Source organism: Saimiri boliviensis, chromosome 6, assembly GCF_048565385.1.
Source record: "Saimiri boliviensis isolate mSaiBol1 chromosome 6, mSaiBol1.pri, whole genome shotgun sequence".
NCBI classification, from domain to species: Eukaryota; Metazoa; Chordata; class Mammalia; order Primates; family Cebidae; genus Saimiri; species Saimiri boliviensis.
In genome coordinates, this window is record NC_133454.1 from 46,099,328 (window position 1) to 46,117,517 (window position 18,190).

At 44.7% G+C, this 18,190-nt stretch overlaps 1 non-coding gene across 1 annotated transcript; it reads left to right on the forward strand.

Moving 5' to 3' along the window:
• The first annotated feature begins 17,813 nt into the window (after positions 1-17,813).
• LOC120364757 (U6 spliceosomal RNA) lies at positions 17,814-17,920 on the forward strand. Its single transcript, XR_005579904.1, has one exon. It is a non-coding gene; the product is annotated as a U6 spliceosomal RNA (small nuclear RNA).
• Positions 17,921-18,190: the final 270 nt, after the last annotated feature.

An 18,190-nucleotide genomic window follows, 5' to 3' on the forward strand; every position in this document is an offset into this window, starting at 1 on the left:
CCCAATGTAAGTGTAGGAAATCAGTTTTCCTTTTGGCTCATCTGGGACTTGGTTAGAATTGAAAGAGAAAAACAAACCCCAAAATAAATAAACTGAAGGAAAAGAAAGAAAATACAAGAGCATAGAAATGGATAGGTTTACAGAACCCAGATTTTTTTTCTTTTATCCTAATCTCACCAAGGTCTAGTGAGAACCTGGTTGGATTGGCAGTTTATAAAGTACACAGCTTCAATTCTTTCTGGTCTCCACACTGTCTGGGCTGACAGGGTGGCTAGACTGAGCACCTTGGATATCTGGTCCAATGTTACTTTTTTTTTTTTTTTTTTTTGAGACGGAGTTTCGCTCTTGTTACCCAGGCTGGAGTGCAATGGCGCGATCTCGGCTCACCGCAACCTCCGCCTCCTGGGCTCAGGCAATTCTCCTGCCTCAGCCTCCTAAGTAGCTGGGATTACAGGCACGCACCACCATGCCCAGCTAACTTTTTGTATTTTTAGTAGAGACGGGGTTTCACCCTGTTGACCAGGATGGTCTCGATCTCTCGACCTCGTGATCCACCCGCCTCGGCCTCCCAAAGTGCTGGGATTACAGGCTTGAGCCACCGCGCCCGGCCCAATGTTACTTTAAACAAATCATCTCTGGTGGAATCTCAGGAAAAATGTTTGGGTCCTTTTGGAAATGGGTTCTGTGTTTATTCTCTGGGATTAGCCTTCAGATTATCTGTCATTCCCAGGTTGAAACTCAGCTGATTTTCCTTCAAATAGACCCCTGACTCTCTGGGTCCAGCTTTGTTCTTCTTTCTAAATAAATTAAAACAAAACACAAAACAAAAACAAAAACAACCAAAAGATTTCCTCTTTGCTCTGCAAGCGATCTGCCCTCAATCCCAAGGCAGTGCTATTCAGCACTGGCAGTCCGGTTAGTCTTTGCGGACCTGACTGCTGAAACTACTACTGTTGTTCTAATCCTGTCTTTACTAACTTGGTTAGTCTGAAAGATATTCTTTTTTTTCCCTTTCCTTTTCTTTTTTGAGGTAGAGTCTCACTCGCCAAGCAGACTGCAGTGCAATGGCACTATTGTGGGTCACTGCAGCCTCTACCTCCTGAGCTGAAGTGATCCTCCCACTTCAGCCTCCTGAGTAGCATGCACCACCATGCCCAAATAATTTTTTTTTTTTTTTTTTTTTTTGAGACGGAGTTTCGCTCTTGTTACCCAGGCTGGAGTGCAATGGAACGATCTCAGCTCACCGCAACCTCCGCCTCCTGGGTTCAAGTAATTCTCCTGCCTCAGCCTCCTGAGTAGCTGGGATTACAGGCACGCACCACCATGCCCAGCTAATTTTTTGTATTTTTAGTAGAGACGGGGTTTCACCATGTTGACCAGGATGGTCTCGATCTCTTGACCTCGTGATCCACCCACCTCAGCCTCCCAAAGTGCTGGGATTACAGGCTTGAGCCACCGGGCCCAGCTCCAAATAATTTTTTTGTGTGTGTTTTTGTTTGTTTGTCTGTTTTGAGACAAGAGTTTTGCTCTTCTGCCCAGAGTGGAGTGAAATGGCACGATCGCGGCTCACTGCAACCTCTGCCCCCAGGTTCAAACAATTCTCCTACCTCAGCCACCCTAGTAGCCGGGATTACAGACACCTGCCACCACACCCAGCTAATTTTTGTATTTTTAGTAGAGATGGGATTTCACCATGTTGGCCAGGCTGATCTTGAACTCCTGACTTTAGGTGATCTGCATGCCTCAGTCTTCCAAAGTGCTGGGATTACAGGCGTGAGCCACTGCACCCAGCCAGTTTTGTTGTGTTTTGTCCAGACAGGGCATTGCCATGTTGCCCAGGCTGGTCTAAAACTCCTGGCCTCAAATAATCGTCCTGCCTTGGCCTCCCAAAGTGTTGGGATTATAGGCATAAGCCATGGTGCCCGGCCCTGATGGATCCTCTTGAGTATTGGATTCTCTGAGACAACTCATCACTCAGAGATCTCCCCCTACCTGGGAGCAGGCTCACTGGAGCTGACCACTTTCATTACACAATTTAAAAAAACTTATTATACAGTCAGCAGAAAAAAAAATTAAAAAACACAAAAACAAACATGCATATATACAGTCCTCCTTGCCACCAAGGAAACAGGAGGGATGTTTTTTACCACAGTTCTTACGTTTCCCAACCCCAAGCTTCTTGTCTACAAAGGTGCAAAACCCCTGACCAAAGAATTATGGGTCCCTGGCTATAGTTTTCATACTAAACAGCTGAGCTTTGAGGGGCAGGATTACATGAAGGCCAAGTACATAGGCTCCGGGGGACAGATCATTGGATTTGAATCCTAGCTTTGCTGCTTATTAGCTGATTCACTATTGGCAAATTATTTATTAACTCCATGCCTTAGTTTTCCCATCTGGAATATGAAGGGAAATAATTACGATTACTGTCATGGCTATTGTAGCAATTACTTAATAGATTTAAAGAACATAAACAGGGTCTGTACATTGTAAGTACTCTGCAAATGTCAGCCACCATCATTGCCACTGTACAGGTCTCTTGGACAGTTAGATTTTAAAGAGTAACTGTTGATGTAGTGGTGTTAGCAGTAGGATTGAAACTAAAATTTAGAGATTAGTTAAGGGTAACTCCAATGTTCCCTACAATAATAGTTGACTTAAAACAATGAACAAGATGGACTATGAAACAGTTCAGGCTGGTCCGAGTGCAGCGGTGTTTACAACCAGCTGATCACAACCAGTTACAGATTTCTTTGTTCCTTCTCCACTCCCACTGCTTCACTCGACTAGCCTTAAAAAAATATATATATATATGTATTTTTTGGATGGTTCAGGAACCATCCAAGGGGTCTGCCACCTTTTGTATTTGGCCAGTGTTCACCTTTTCAGGAAAGTATCCATCAAAGTTATCTCTTTTTATGACTAACTCTTCTTGTTTCTTGATTTTCTTGTCCAACTCTCCAAGATCACTATGTATCTAGATTCTATCTAACATGGATTTTAGGGTGAAAACATTCAGCCTTTTGCCATTAAGTCTCATGTTAGCTGTAGGTATTTTATAAATGCCATTCATCAATTTAAGTTCCCTTTTAGTCCTAGTTTGTTGGAAGTTTCTATCACTAAAGGGTGTTGAATTTACTTTTTTCTGTTGAAAAAATCCCATGGAGTTTTGAAACAAAATTTTTGTAGAGATAAAATTTTATGTTATATTGCCCAGGCTGGTCAAACTCCTGGTCTCAAGTGATACTCCCACCTTGGCCTCCCAAACGGCTGGGGTTACAGGCATGAGCTACTGTGCCTGACCATCCTTTTAATTTCTACTGGTTCTATAGTGTGTCTGCTTTCTCATTCCTGACTTAGGTAATTTTTTCTATTGTTTTCCTGATTTCTCTTTCATATGTTTCTGCTCTAATGTGTATTATTTCCTTCCTTCTATACACTATGGATTTTCTTTTCTTTTTCTAGTTTTTTTTTTTTTTTTTTTTTTTGAGACATAATCTTGCTCTGTTACCCAGGCTGGAATGCAGTGGTGTGATCTCAGCTCACTGCAACCTCCACCACCCAAGTTCGAGCGATTCTCCTGCTTCAGCCACCCAAGCAGCTGGGATTATAGGCGTCTGCCACCATGCCCAGCTAACTTTTGTATTTTAGTAGAGATGAAGTTTCACCATGTTGGCCAGGCTAATCTTGAACTCCTGATCTCAGGCAATCTGCTCACTTTGGCCTCCCAGATTTCTGGGATCACAGGCATGAGCCACCATACCCGGCTTCTTTTTCTAGCTTCTTAAGATGAAAACTTATTTTTCTTCCTTTTTAATAGAAGCATATTGTAAGGGTAGCTGAGAGAATGGAGAATACACCCAAAGTCAGGCAAGCAAGTTTTATTAACCTGCTGGGTTGCTCCATAACCATCAGAAGAGGCAGCCCTGAGCTTACAAAATGAGACATTTATATGAGGTGAAGGGGGCATAAGGGAATTCTCTGGGACTGAGGTAATCTATTTGCTGGTAACAGGCACAGAGATAGTTCGTTAACTTGTAACAGACCTACAATACATTATCCTGTGACTTTTGTGGTGGTAGTCTTTAAAAAACAGAAACCAGGAGGTTTTTTTTTTTACAATATGTGTCAAACAGAAATTTGCAAGTATGGATAACCAACCTATGTTTTCTCTGTCCTCTCTCAAGCTGCCTGGATGGCTGCAATCAGTTTTTGCTAATAATTGCAGCATGTCTGGCAGACTTCAGAGCAATCGGGGGTTGGGAGAAAGGGGTCAGCCTGAGTGGAGGGGGTTTTCTTGTCCCTAACACATATAAAGCTATAAATTTTCCTCTAAGCCTGCCTTAGCTAATTCCCATAAATTTCGATGTGTGTATTCATTTTTACTCAGTGTAATATATTTAAAATTTTTCTTTGTCATTTATCCTTTTACATGATTATTTAAAAGTTTATTGCTTAATTCCCTATCTGTTAATGATTTATAATTTGATTTCATTGTGGTTGGAGAACATAGATGGTATGATTTTAATCATTTTCAATTTATCAGGACTTGCTGTATATACTAGTATATGATCTCTACTAAACAATGTTCCGGCCAGGCTCTGTGGCTCACGCCGGTAATCCAAGCACTTTGGAGGCCAAGGCGGGTAGATCACCTGAGGTAGGGAATTCAAGACCAGCCTGAAAAACATGGTGAAAACCCGTATTTAAAAAACAAACAACAACAGCAAAAAAAAAAAAAAGAAACAATGTTCCATGTGTGCCTTAGCTAGCTCTGTAGAGAGTGAGATTCAGCCTATACACTCATCTCCCTTCACACAACAAAATATTTGATACATAAAAAATGAAATTTTAGGGCCGGGCGCGGTGGCTCAAGCCTGTAATCCCAGCACTTTGGGAGGCCGAGGCGGGTGGATCACGAGGTCGAGAGATCGAGACCATCCTGGTCAACATGGTGAAACCTCGTCTCTACTAAAAATACAAAAAAAAAAAAAAAAAAAAAAAGAAATTTTACCAGGTACACAAAAAGATAAAGATTTGAAGTACATAAGATAGACTGAACACATACATTTTTTCTTTTCCTCTCAAATCTTACTTTAAAAATTAACCTAAGTGTTAAAAATGCACACTTTGGCCGGGCGCGGTGGCTCAAGCCTGTAATCCCAGCACTTTGGGAGGCCGAGGCGGGTGGATCACGAGGTCAAGAGATCGAGATCATTCTGGGCAACATGGTGAAACCCCGTCTCTACTAAAAACACAAAAAATTAGCTGGGCATGGTGGCACATGCCTGTAATCCCAGCTACTCAGGAGGCTGAGGCAGGAGAATTGCCTGAACCCAGGAGGCGGAGGTTGCGGTGAGCCGAGATCGCGCCATTTCACTCCAGCCTGGGTAACAAGAGCGAAACACCGTCTCAAAAAAAAAAAAAAAAAAAAAAAATGCACACTTTGAATGAAGAGACACCCCACCACCACCGCCGCAAACAGGCTTTGTGTGAGCAACATGGCCATTTATTCACCTGGGTGCAGCTGGGCTAAGGCCAAAAAGGTGTTAGCAAAGGGCAGTGGGATAGGAGTGGGTTTTATAGGTTTGGGGTGGGCAGTGGAAAGTTACAGAGTAAGATCAGTTATAGTGGTGGGCGTAGGGGAAAGGAGTATACATTACCTTCAGTTCAGTTACAATGGCAGGTGGGGTAAGAGTAGTTAAGATGGTAGAGTGGGCTGAGGAGTATTCACATTATCATAATAACAGTTAAGATGGCAGGGTGGGGTGACAGGAAGCTTATGTCCTGGGGAAGCTCCACTGGGCTTCAGGGATAATGGTCAACACAGGTGGGGGGTTGGAAGGTGATCAGCCAAGGCAGACAGGACTTTAGACTTTCAGGGTTCAGGCTTCCACATGGAAGCCTGATATACCTGTCTTTTTATAGAGAGAGAATTAGAGATGAAGGAGTGATAACAGGTTTCATAGGGTGGGGGCGACGTTTCTCAAGGCTTCTTTGAGTGGAATTGAGGGTGGTGCGGAAACCTAAAAATGGGAAAGAATTTAGACTGTTGGGATATTTTGGGGAAAGGGGTGGTATTGTGGGGTTGTTAGAAGGAGCATCTGTCCTATTGACTGATTGGTTATCATGTGTATACGATTTTGTAGGAATTGAGAGATTAATTGGAAAAACACAGGGTTTAAATAAGAGAAGGAGAGAGACAGTATTAGAGGACTAAGGATTGGAAGAAGCCACGACTTCCAGTTAGACAGTGTACCACCAGTCCAGCCAGGTCCAGAATAACCATTTGCCCCATTAGTGAGCTTTTGGGCTCTGTTTCTTAATTTACTGATGGCATTATACATGAGGCCAGGCTGGTTTACATAAAAACATTATTCTGGAGCTTTGGACCCGAATGCCAAGGAAACCAGCAAGGGCTGCTGTTAAAGGTTGTAGCGGGGCTTGGTAGGGTAACTGTGGGGAGGGAAGGCTTTTGTTTTCATGGTGCATGAGGAAGCATGTGGTATTTATAAGCAACCACTCACTTTTATTAACAAAATTGGATATCAGCAGAGAACAGGAGTGAAATATTAGTTGTAATTGCCTGGAGGAAAAGTGTAAACCGGCAACTTAAACAAAAGCAGGGCATGTAAAAGTAAATGAGTACAGTGAATTTGAGCACAGTTAGACAGAAAATAATAGAAACAGACTTTTAGGGGTGTGGTTTAAGTAGTAGGGGTGACTGCATAAAGCTGGAGAAGGCGAGGGGCTGAAAGTAAGTGTGTGAGGTGTAAAGGGAAAGCTTTGGAGGTTGTGAGAGCTATAGAGGGTAAATGGGGCATAGCCTATGACTTTGAGGGATTTTAAGAGTATTAGGGTGGCAGCTGCTGCTGCACTTTGTCATGAGGGCCAGCCCAGGACTGTGAGGTTAAGTTGTTTGGATAAGTAGGCTACAGGCGTAGGCCTGCCTCCTGTGTAAGATTCCTGACCGCACAGCCCTGGATTTTTGCAGTATATAATGAAAAGGGTTGAGACAGGTTGGGGAGAGCTAGGGAGGGAGCAGTTTTTAGAGCTGTCTTTAAGGAGCAAAAGGTGGCGTGAGGAAATGATTTAGGATTAATAGGGTTGGATACTTTTTTTTTTTTTTTTTAAGTGAGTTTATACAATGGCCTAGTTGGAATAGCAAAACCTGGTATCTAGAGGTGAAAGTAGCAACCCCACCCAGGAAGGAGAGAAGCTGTTGTTTGGTGGATGGGGTTGGGGTTTGAGAAATTAACTGAATATGTCTGGCAGGGAGAGCATGTGTATGCTGGTGAAAGATTATAACAGATGTGGAAGAAATTTGGGCTTTGGAAGGGTATACATGATACCCCTTTGAGTATAGATGCTGAAGAAGCAGGAGGGTGAATTAAAAGGCCATGTTGCAATAGATGGGTGATAACAGGCTTTTTTTTTTTTTTTTTTTTTTTTTTGAGACAGAGTTTCTCTCTTGTTACCCAGGCTGGAGTGTAATGGCGCGATCTCGGCTCACCGCAACCTCCGCCTCCTGGGTTCAGGCAATTCTCCTGCCTCAGCCTCCTGAGTAGTTCGGATTACAGGCATGTGCCACCATGCCCAGCTACTTTTTTTTTTGTGTTTTTAGTAGAGATGGGGTTTCACCATATTGACCAGGACGGTCTTGATCTCTTGACCTGGTGATCCACCCGCCTCGGCCTCCCAAAGTGCTGGGATTACAGGCTTGAGCCACTGCGCCCGGCCGATAACAGGCTTTTAAAGCCCGTTGTGGGATGGGGTACTGGGGCTGGGCAGCGTAAGGGTGGTTAGGTTTTAAGGGGATGATGGGGGTGAGTGACTTGTAGCAATGGATGAGAAGGTGGTGTTCCACACCCTAGGGTTAAGGTTGGGGAACATAAGAGGCGCTATTGAGGGAGGTACTAGTTTGGGGTGGGTGGCAATGAGATGTGGCTGTAGCCCTGGAATAGTTAAGGAGGCAGACAATTTTGCTAGGATATTTTAGCCTAACAGGGGAACTGGACAAGTGGAGATGATTAGGAAAGAATGTGGAAAGGAGTGCCGGCCTAATTGACAGCAGACCTGGGGAGTTTTGAGAGGCCTGGAGGCCTTGCTGTCAATTCCCACAATAGTTATGGAGGCCAAGGAGACAGGTCCTTGAAAAGAAGGCAGCGTGGAGTGGGTAGCCCCCGTGTTGATTAAGAAGCGGGTGGACTTAGCCTCCATTGTAAGAGCCACTCAAAGCTTGGCGTCCGTGATGGTCCAGGGGACTCTGAGATGAGCAGGCAGCATCAGTCTGCAGCCACCAAGCCGAGGGCTGGAACTTTAGGAGCAGCAATGTGAGTTGGACAGTTGACTTTTTGTTCGGGCCCTGCACAGACGAGGCAGGGCATTCCTTGGCCCAGTGACCAGGTTTCCTACACTTGAAGCAAGGTCCGGGAGGGGTGGCTAGACGTGCTACAGTCTGGGTGCTTTGAAGTTTTTGTGAGCTGGTGGTGTGTGGCTGGGGTTTGTCTTACGGAAGATAGCAAGCCTCTGTAGTTCTGAGATGTGCTGCCACTGGGCAGATTTTTCCCTATTATTGAACACCTTGAAGGTGAGGTTTCTTAATTCCTGTTGTGGGGTTTGAGGGCCAGATTTTAATTTTTGTATCTTTTTGTAATGTTGGGGTTGATTGGGTGATAAAATGCATGTTAAGCGGTTTTTAGAGGTAAGAGTAGAAGTAAGGATAACATTTAAGTGACTCCAGGTGAGATTATAGTCACTCCAGGTGAGAGTAGGAGTAAGGGTAACATTTAAGTTACTCCAGGTGAGACTGGGTTAAGTACTAGAGGATGTGATGAAAAAGAGCCTAACCGTTGGCCAGTTTGGGAGAGGTTGAATAAAGGGAAAGGAACATGCATCTTAACTATGCCTTTGGCCTCAGCCACCTCTCGAAGGAGGAATTGCTGGGGAGGGCAGAGGAGGTAAACATGGGACTAAACTGTAAGCTGGGCCACTTATGAGGTGGGGAGGTGACAGGAGGGGCATAAGGAGGTGGGTTGTGGGCAGAGGAAGAGGAGGAAGGCTCTGAGGGGTGGGGTTAGGTCCTGGATCAGGGCCTGGTTTGGACAGGCAGGGAGGAGAAAGGTCGGAAGGGCTGATGGACAAGGAGGACTCTGGCTTACCTGCAGAGGGAGGAGATTAGGGAGGGATCGGTGTGTAAAACAATGCCTGGACTTAGGGAATTTCAGATCATTTGCCTGTGTTGAGACAAAAATTGTTAAAATTGAGAGGTTAAAGGTGCCATTATTTGGCCAATTGGAGCTGTTGTTTAACTTGTATTGTGGCCATGCAGTGTTACAGAAGAAGATGAGACGTTTGTGTTTTAGGTCAGGAGACAGTTGAGGAGGCTTGAGGTTCTTTAGAACACAGGCCAGTGGAAAGGAGGGAGGGATAGAGGACGGGTGGTTGCCCATGGTTTTGGAAAAGCAGCAGAGTCGAGGAAAATAGGCATGCAACCCAGCCACTCAACAGGATTCCCTAGTTGAGCCTGGGTTGAACTTCATTGTTGGTGAAAGGCCAAAGAGAGTGTCCTCTATGTTGACCTTCCATCAATATTGGCCATGAGCCTGGTGGGCGAGTGACTAGGGTGAATGTCTCCATGATAGTTAAATCCCTGGGGAAAACTGGGTTCCCAGATCAGTAACCTATGTAGGATTTTTCCGGTCCTGAACCACAAGGAAGAACCTGGTTTATCTGATTTTCCTTGTCTTTGTGGTGGAGAAAGGATGAAATTGAAAGTGAGAGGAAGTAGAAAGGAAAAGGCAAAAGAATGGGAAAGCAAAAAGAGAGACTGCTTACCAAAATAGCTGGTGGTGTGCATCTGTGGACTGGTCTGATGACCCCAGGTCAGTAGGTAGATCTTTTCATGAAGGGAACACAAGAACAGGGAAGGGGGGGCGGTTTAAAGAGGCTCCCTGCCCCCCCAAACAGGCTTTGTGTGAGCAACATGGCCGTCTATTCACCTGGGTGCAGGTGGGCCAAGGCCAAAAAGGGCGTTAGCAAAGGCCAGTGGGATAGGAGTTGGCTTTATAGGTTTGGGGTGGGCAGTGGAAAGTTACAGAGTAAGATCAGTTACAGTGGTGGGGGTAGGGCAAGGAGTATACATGACCATCAATTCAGTTACAATGGCAGGTAGAATAAAAGTAGTTAAAATGGTTGGGTGGGTAAGGAGTATTCACATTATCATAATAACAGTTAAAATGACAGGGTGGGGTGAGGGAAAGCTTTTGTGGGTGGTGGGGAGGCTCTGCAGGGCAATCAGGAATAATGGCAAAAGCAGGGAGTTGGGGCAGAGGGTAATCAGCCGAGGCAGGCAGGACTTTAGACTTTGTGGGTCTGGGCTTGCACATGGAGTCCTAACGCTAAACACCTCCAAGGAGAAGGTAACAAGAAAACAAAATTATTTTTGCCCATGAGTTCCAAAAAGATCTGGGCATGTAGTCCCCAGTAACGTTTGAAAACAGGGGTATAAGATTAGACTGAAAATAGGAGGTTAGTTGAAAGAAGCAGTTAGTCCACTCAGATCTCCTCTTCTGTCCTGTGACCTGTCCCTCACTTCTATAGAAAACCAAAGCAAAGTTTACTCTCTGGAGAAGTTGAACCAGAGAGGCTTTGAACTCTGGAAGACTAGACATAGTGTGGGTCCACCACCATACCGAAAGGTGGGAGTGTCAAATTAAACTCTTAACAATAAATAGTGGGGTCTCCCAGAGGTCTGACAGGCAGGCTTACATTATAGACCAAAGTTTGGAGGATTTCTTGCTTGTGAAACTGACCAGCCCAAAACAAAGGCCCTTTATATGCTGATACATAGAGGAGGTTGCCCAAAGAAACAGCTGCATCTCTGCTCAAGTAATCTATTGTGAGGTCCCTTCATTCAAAACCTCCTTTGCACATAGGGCTTTCCATCAGCTATTTCTTTCCTTTAGGAATTGTTCTTCAGAAAGTCTTAATGTACAGTATTGTAAAATATTATTTATCTTAGCGATGACTGAAGCCTGGGCACTGGGGCATTGCTCAGCCTCTCTCATCCATTGGAAGTGTTAGTGAAGACACATCATTTATTGAGACTGGGTGTGTGGTCAACCCAGTGTTGGCCAATCCACACCTCCACCTTTTGCACAGGCTGGTTCAAATTTTCTTAGCTGAAAAGAGCCAGTGCTTCAGAAGAATCTAATAGCTAATTTGCCTTTGCATCATAGATCACGTTTTTCTTATTGACTCCAAGATGCCTCACTTGGAATCTAAGAATTCTTAGGATATAATTTAGTTTTTAAAATAAGTAATCCATTCCCCATGCAGAAATATAATCAACTGGTACCAAAAAGTATCTTCCAACTTGAGCACCCTCATCTTCTTCTTGAAAAAAAGAAACAGAGGTCATCCTGCTCTTCTATTATTCATGGAAAAAAACAGACAATAGACAAAAAACGTTATACAGAGGTGACAGTGGAGGATGACGGTGGGCCAGCAACGGTGGGGGCTGTGGCAGCTACTAAGGACAGGGAGGTGGAGAAGATAGCACCCCAGGCAATGATGACTGAGGAGATGATGGCAGATGTGATCGCGACAGACCTAATAGACCTAATGGCTGCTGAGGCAGAGGTAGCAGAGACAACGTATATGATGGTTGGTAGAACACGGTGTCGCCTCTGGGGTGAATCTGAAACGGGAAGAGTTCCCTTATCCCCCTGGAAGAGCCTGTATGGGGGTATGGCTCACTTCCATGTCGGGCTGCTCAGACGGCTAGGGGGTGCATGCTGACGGGCAGGTCGTGGGGATCCCACCCGCGGCAGCGTCCAGGGTCCAGTGTTTACAGCTCCTGAAGCCCCAGTGGGCGTGTATTACAAGTGCATTCCTTCAGTACGCAGTTCAGTGAGGACTCTGCCTTACCACAAGGACACAGGGCTTTCTGTCTCCCAGGGTTTTTGCCTTAGTGTACTGGAAAAAATCGGATCACAGGTGGGCTTGGAGGATGGGTGTGAGGTTTTTTTTACTGAGTGGTGGTAGCTCTCAGCGAAGTGGTTGGGGAGGCCAGAAAGGGATGGAGTGGGAGGGTGCTTTTCCCCTGAAGTCAGGCCACCCAGCAGGTGGGCTCTCCTGCCACCCTGGGCCAAACGCCAAATACTTCTGCTGCTCAATGGCTGCCGGGGTCTGCCAGTACTTGTCGGTGTATTCTTCCACACGTGTGTTCCTGTTGACGTCCAGCCACTTGTGGTTCTGCCCACTAGGGTCTCGGGGTGTTTATAGGTACAGGACGGGGGCACGGCCCAAATGCACCATTTGGGCATGGAAACAGAAATGCCTGTCCTCACCTAGGCCCATGGGCACAGGCCTGGGAGTGGGGCCCTAGCCGAGGACCTGCCCTTCTCTACCCAGAACTTCCCTGACCCCTTCCTTTATCAAATCCAATGGCGACAGCAGGGAGGTGGCTGCAGCTCAAGAACAACAGGCCTTATTGTTGATGTGGAGGCAGCAGCTGCTGGTGAGAAGGAGATGAAAAGTTGATATGGCCATAATAATTGGAGTTGGGAGGTAACCGAGTTTTCTGCAATAATCAATGAGATTATCCTTCATATCCCAAGGGGACCATAGTGGCAAGTAGAAAGAAAAGCCACTAGCGATCTATAAAATTAGCCATTTCTCATGATTCTGAATTGTGGACTGAGCTCTCTACACACTTCCAGGGAGAGTCTGGTTAATCCAAGGTGTTGATAGGTCAGCAGCCCCTTCTACGGCCCAGAGAAGCTAGAAAATAGAAAGAAACCAGTAACTGGTTACCAGAAACAAGAACCACAGATCTATATGTCATTGCAACATCAGAGGTCCAGCCTTTAGGTTCCTTTTCAGGAAAGCAGTTCTCATCTTGAATTCTCATGGGTGTAACTAGAATTGTGGGCCACTTGGGGCTGGGTGTAAAGAGAGTAAAGAGATAAGGAGAGAGACTGTTGATCAGGAGTGAGAACTCTGTGACAAGGTCAATCAGCTCAGAAGAGGCTGGTAACTTCCTTATTCTCTGATGCTTTGATACTATTTTCTCTGTCACTGACCAGCTCCTCACTGAGAACAATAGCAAATAGAAAATGAAATCTCCTACTTGAGAACAATCGCACACAAGAAATGAAAATAGGTATGGCCTGGCGCGGTGGCTCATGCCTGTAATCCCAGCACTTTGGGAGGCCGAGGCGGGTGGATCACGAGGTCAAGAGATTGAGACCATCCTGGTCAACATGGTGAAACCCCGTCTCTACTAAGAATACAAAAATTAGCTGGGCATGGTGGCGCACCCCTGTAGTCCCAGCTACTAGGGAGGCGGAGGCAGGAGAATTGCTTGAACCCAAGAGGCAGAGGTTGCGGTGAGCCGAGATCGCGCCATTGCACTCCAGCCTGGGTAACAAGAGCAAAACTCCGTCTCAAAAAAAAAAAAAAAAAAAAAAAAAAAAAAAAAAAAAAAAAAAAAAAAAAGAAAATAGGTATGAATGAGGCCAGGCGCGGTGGCTCAAACCTGTAATCCCAGCACTTTGGGAGGCCGAGGCGGTTGGATTACGAGGTCAAGAGATCGAGACCATCCTGGTCAACATGGTGAAACCCCGTCTCTACTAAAAATACAAAAAACTAGCTGGGCATGATGGCACGTGCCTGTAATCCCAGCTACTCTGGAGGCTGAGGCAGGAGAATTGCTTGAACCCAGGAGGCGGAAGTTACGGTGAGCCGAGATCGCGCCATTGCACTCCAGCCTGGGTAACAAGAGCGAAACTCCGTCTCAAAAAAAAAAAAAAAAAAAAAAAAAAAGGAAAATAGGTATGAATGTATAGGTACAATTTTCATAAAAAAAAGAAAATAGATATGAAATAGAAGTGTCTTTTCTTTTTTTTTTGAGACGGAGTTTCGCTCTTGTTACCCGGGCTGGAGTGCAATGGTACGATCTCGGCTCACCGCAACCTCCGCTTCCTGGGTTCAGGCAATTCTCCTGCCTCAGCCTCCTGAGTAGCTGGGATTACAGGCACGTGCCACCATGCCCAGCTAAATTTTCTGTATTTTTAGTAGAGGCGGGGTTTCACCATGTTGACCGGGATGGTCTCGATCTCTTGACCTCGTGATCCACCCACCTCGGCCTCCCAAAGTGCTGGGATTACAGGGTTGAGCCACTGCGCCCGGCCTACAAGTGTCTTTTCAAGCACACACACACACACACACACACACACACACACACACACACACACACAAGCATTTTGCCTGGATATTCATGAAACTGAAAAGTAGTTCAATTTAGAACAGAATGACTTTGCTCTTACTACATAAATAAATGTTTAAACTACACATAACTGACAGGGCATAGTGGCTCACATCTGTAATCCTAGCACTTTGGGAGGTCAAGACAGATGGAAAACTTGAGGTCAGGAGTTCAAGACCAGCCTGGTCAACATGGTGAAAACCATCTCTACTAAAACAAAGTACAAAAATTAGCTAAGCGTGGTGGCAGGCACCTGTAATCCCAGCTACTCAGGAGGCTGAGGCAGGAGAATCACTTGAATCTGGGAGGCAGAGGTTTACGGTGAGCTGAGATCACAACACTGTACTCCAGCCTGGGTGACAGAGTGAGACTTCGTCTTAATAATAATAATAAAATTAATAAAAAATAAACTACACATTAGCACAACCCATTATAATGATACTTTACCACACACCCAGTAGGATGGCAACTATAAAAAAAAGTTGACAATAATGTGGAGGAATTAGAACTCTTGAGCACTGTTGGTGGCAATGTAAAATAACAGCTGGTATGAGAAATAGTATGGTGATTTTTCAAAATTAAAAGTAGAATTACTATATGATCCAGCAATTTCATTCTTAGATACTCAGAAGAATTTAAAACAGAGTTTTGAAGAGGTATTTGTATACCAAAGTTCATAGCAGCATTATTCACACTAGCCAAAAAGTGGAAGAAACTCATGTCCACCAGTGAATGAATGGATAAGTGAAATGTGATATATACATACAATGGAATATTATTCAGCCTTAGAAAAGAAAATCCTGTTATATGTTATAATATAGATGAAACTTGAGGATATTATAAGTGAAATAAGCCAGAAATCAAATGACCAACATTGTATGATTCCATTTACATGAGATATTCAGAGTAGTCAAATTCATGGAGACAGAAAGTAGAATGGTGAAATAAGCCAGAAAACAAATGACCAACATTGTATGATTCCACTTACATGAGATATTCAGAGTAGTCAAATTCATGGAGACAGAAAGTAGAATGGTTGTTTCCAGGGGCTGGGGAGAGGGGAAATGGGAAGTTACTGTTTAATAGGCATACAGCTTCAGTTTGGCAAGATGAAAAAGTTCTGGAAATTGGTTGCATGACAATGTGAATATAGTTGACACTGTGGGATGGTACACTTAGAATGGTTAAGATGAAAAATTTTGTATTTTAAATATCAATGTATATTTACCATGGTTAAAAATAAAAATAAACATAAATGACCCCATGAACAATTTATCAAACATGAGATAGCGTGTGTGTTTGAGTGTATCTGTGGTCACATTGATGTGTCATACTGTCGCTATCAAGTTGATTATGTGGGTAATTTCTCATACCTGTACAGGAAGTTAACTCTCTCTTTTTTTTTTTTTTTGAGACGGAGTTTCGCTCTTGTTACCCAGGCTGGAGTGCAATGGCGCGATCTCGGCTCACCGCAACCTCCGCCTCCTGGGTTCAGGCAATTCTCCTGCCTCAGCCTCCGGAGTAGCTGGGATTACAGGCACGCGCTACCATGCCCAGCTAATTTCTTGCACCTTTAGTAGAGACGGGGTTTCACCATGTTGACCAGGATGGTCTCGATCTCTTGAACTCGTGATCCACCCTCCTCGGCCTCCCAAAGTGCTGGGATTACAGGCTTGAGCCACCGCGCCCGGCCTTTTTACTTTTTTTTTTTTTTTTTTTTGATGGAAGTTAACTCTCATAGAGTAAAAGGTCCTTATAGCAATACAGTATTTACTTGTGTTACTTATCTGTTCCTGTATTAAATTACCCCCCAAAACTTAGAGGCTTAAAACAACAATAAATATTTGTTGTCATCACAGTTTCTGTTGTTCAGGGATTCAGGAGTGGCTTAGCTGGGTGGTTCTGGCCCAGGGTCTCTCTCATGAGGTTGTAGTTGAGGTTTTGGCTGGGGCTGCAGTCATTTGAAGCCTTGACTAGGGCTGGAGGATCTTTCTTTTCCTTTTTTTTTTTTTTTTTTTTGAGACAGAGTTTCACTCTTGTTACCCAGGCTGGAGTGCGATGGCGCGATCTTGGCTCACCGCAGCCTCCACCTCCCGGGTTCAGGCAATTCTCCTGCCTCAGCCTCCTGAGTAGCTGGGATTATAGGCACACGCCACCATGCCCAGCTAACTTTTTGTATTTTTAGTAGAGACAGGGTTTCACCATGTTGACCAGGTTGGTCTCGATCTCTCGACCTTGTGATCCACCCACCTCGGCCTCCCAAAGTGCTGGGATTACAGGCTTGAGCCACCGCGCCCGGCCCCAGGAGGATCTTTCAAAGTGACTGACTCATGTGGCTAGCAAGTTGGTGCTGGCCACATGGCTGTAGGCTTCAGTTTCTTCTCACATGGGCCCCTCTACAGACTTCTTGAGTGTCGCTGTGTATAACATGGTATCTGGCTTCTCTCAGAGTGAGTGGTCCAAAGAGCAAGTGATGGAAGTGGCAATGCTGGGCACGGCGGCTCACTCCTGTAATCCGAGCAGGTTGAGGTGGGCAGGTTCCTTGAGGTCAGGAGTTCAAGACCAGCGAGGCCAATATGGTGAAACCCCGTCTTTACCAAAAATACAAAAATTAGCCAGGCGTGGTGGTGGGCACCTGTAATCCCAGCTACTTGGGAAGCTGAGGCATGACAATCACTTGAACCTGGGAGGTAGAGGTTGCAGTGAGCCAAGATTGCACTGCTGCACTTCAGCCTGGGTGACAGAACAAGACTCTGCCTCAAAAAGAAAAAAAAAGTGGCAATACCTTTCTGACTTTGCATGAGAAAGTCACACATTGTCACTTCTATCATGTTCTATTTTTTTTTTTTTTCGAGACAGAGTCTTGCTCTGTCGCCAGGCACCAGGCTGGAGTGCAGTGGCACAATCTCGGCTCATCGCAGCCTCTGCCTCCTGGTTCAAGCAATTCTCCTGCCTCAGCCTCCCGAATAGCTGGGACTACAGGCATGAGCCACCACGCCTGGCTATCATGTTCTATTATTAGAAAAGATGAATTCTAGTCCACATCAGAGGGAAGGGGAATTAAGCTCCACCTTTGAGGAGTATCAAATCATTTGAGGACATATTTTAAAGCGACCACAATACTGATTATAGAATGCTGTTTCCCCATATCGATTTTGGATTTAATTTTTTGCTCTTCAAGGTGGACCCATCTTCTTTCTATGTTCCAGGTTCATTATCAAAACTAACTCTCAGTTTTCTTAAGAAAAAGAATGATGAGGAAAAATACTAATTACTATATACTAGTAGATGATTACTCTCACATTTAATTATAATGTGGGATTGTTTTGTCATTTGCACAGGTCAGTGTGATTTATTGAATTTAAGACAATGTAATCAAAAGCTGATTTAAAACTCATTATAGCTGGCCAGGCGTGGTGGCTCACTTCTGTAATCCCAGCACTTTGGGAAGCCCAGGCAGGTGGATCACCTGAGGTCAGGAGTTTTAGACGAGCCTGGCCAACATAGTCAAACCCCACCTCTACTAAAAATACAAAAATTAGTGCTTGCTTCCACAGCACATATGCTAAAATTGGAACAATACAGAGAAGATTATCATAGCCCCTGCACAAGGGCAACATGCAAATTTGTGAAGTGTTCCATATTGTAATTAAAATTTTTTTGTAAAAAAAAAAAAAAAATACAAAAATTAGCCTGGTGTGGTGGCACATGCCTGTAATCCCAGGTATTCCAAAGGCTGAGGCCGGAGAATCGCTTGAACCTGGGAGACAGAGGTTGCAGTGAACCAAGATCACACCATTGCATTCCAGCCAGGGTGACAGAGCAAGACTCTGTCTCAAAATAAATAAATAAATAAATAATTATAGCTTAGTCTGTAACAAACCATGAAAAGAGAATAAATACAGTCATGCACTGTAT